This window comes from Apium graveolens, chromosome 2, assembly GCF_009905375.1.
Source record: "Apium graveolens cultivar Ventura chromosome 2, ASM990537v1, whole genome shotgun sequence".
NCBI classification, from domain to species: Eukaryota; Viridiplantae; Streptophyta; class Magnoliopsida; order Apiales; family Apiaceae; genus Apium; species Apium graveolens.
Window position 1 is genome coordinate 48998347 of NC_133648.1, and position 1801 is coordinate 49000147.

Genomic DNA, 1801 nt, shown 5'->3' on the forward strand with positions numbered 1-1801 from the left:
GTACTCTCACATGTACCTATGTATTGACTTCAGTATCCCCATACTTATAACCAATGAGATGTGGTTATCTTGTCAAACAACATACTAGTCTATCTATGTATTATTATTGTCCTATATAATAATACTCGACTAGGGACCTTTAAGAATATGATATATTATATAATCTCAAGTTCAAGTCATGTACTTAAACTATATAATTTGTATCATGATTCTAAGGACATTTATTATGCTAACAAAATATCGCAGTAATTAAGGTCATAATAAATACATTTATTGAATGATCAACTGACATAAAGATAAAAGAATAATGTATTGCCTCTAGGGCACCTACACTAACATACCCGAATGTCCGAATAATTTTTTAAATGAGCTGTCCGACGATCCAACCGTATGGATGTCAAGATAAGTTGATTTTGGGCTTGTGAACAAATATTTAAAACTTCCCTATAATTCCGTGCATGACTTTATAAAGAAAATCCAGTAAAAGGCGTACTCCCTGAAACGAGAATGTAACCCGAAGGTCGGAATATTTTTTTTAAATGAGCTATCCAAGGATTCAACTGTACGGATGTCAAGATATACTGATTTTGGGTTTGTGAAAAAATATTTAAATATTCCCGAACATTCCGTGCATGACTTTATAAGGAAAATCTAGTAAAAGGCATACTACCAGAAACAAGAATGTTACCCGAACATCCGGATAATTTTTTAAATGAGTTGTCCAACGATTAAACCGTACAAATGTCAAGATAAGTTGATTTTGGGCTTGTGAAAAAATATTTAAAACTTCACGAACATAATGTGCATGACTTTATAACGAAAATCCAGTAAAAGACATACTCCCTGAAACGAGAATGTTACCCGTACGTTCGAATAATTTATTTAAATGAGCAATCCAACGATCCAACTATATGGATGTCAAGATATGTTGATTATGGGCTTGTGAAAAAATATTTAAAAATTCCCGAACATTTCGTGCATGACTTTATAAGGAAAATTTAGTAAAAGGCGTACTCCCTGAACGAGAATGTTACCCGAACGTCCGAATAATTTTTTAAATGAGCTGTTCGAAGTTCCAACCATACGGATGTCAAGATAAGTTGATTTTGGGCTTGTGAAAAAATATTTAAAAATTCCTGAATATTCCGTGCATGACTTTATAAGGAAAATGTAGTAAAAGGCGTACTCCCTGAAACGAGAATGTTACCCAAACGTCCGAATAATTTTTTAAATGAGCTGTCCGATGATCCAACCATATGGATGTCAAGGTAAGTTGGTTTTGGGCTTGTGAAAAAATATTTAAAACTTCCCGAACATTCCGTGCATGACTTTATAAAGAAAATCCAGTAAAAGGCGTACTCCCTGAACCGAGAATGTTACCCGAACGTCCGAATAATTTTTTTAAATGAGCTATCTAAGGATCCAACTGTACGGATGTCAAGATATGTTGATTTTGGGTTTGTGAAAAAATATTTAAAAATTCCTGAACATTCCGTGCATGACTTTATAAGGAAAATCCAGTAAAAGGCGTTCTCCCTGAAACGAGAATGTTAGCCGAACATCCGAATAATTTTTTTAAATGAGATGTCTGACTATTCAACCGTATGGATGTCAAGATATGTTGATTTTGGGCTTGTGAATAAATATTTAAAAATTTCCGAACATTCTGTGCATGACTTTATAAGGAAAATCCAGTAAAAGGCATACTCCCTGAAATGAGAATGTTACCCGAACGTCCGAATAATTTTTTTAAATGAGTTGTCCGATGATCCAACCTTACAAATGTCAAGATATGTTGATT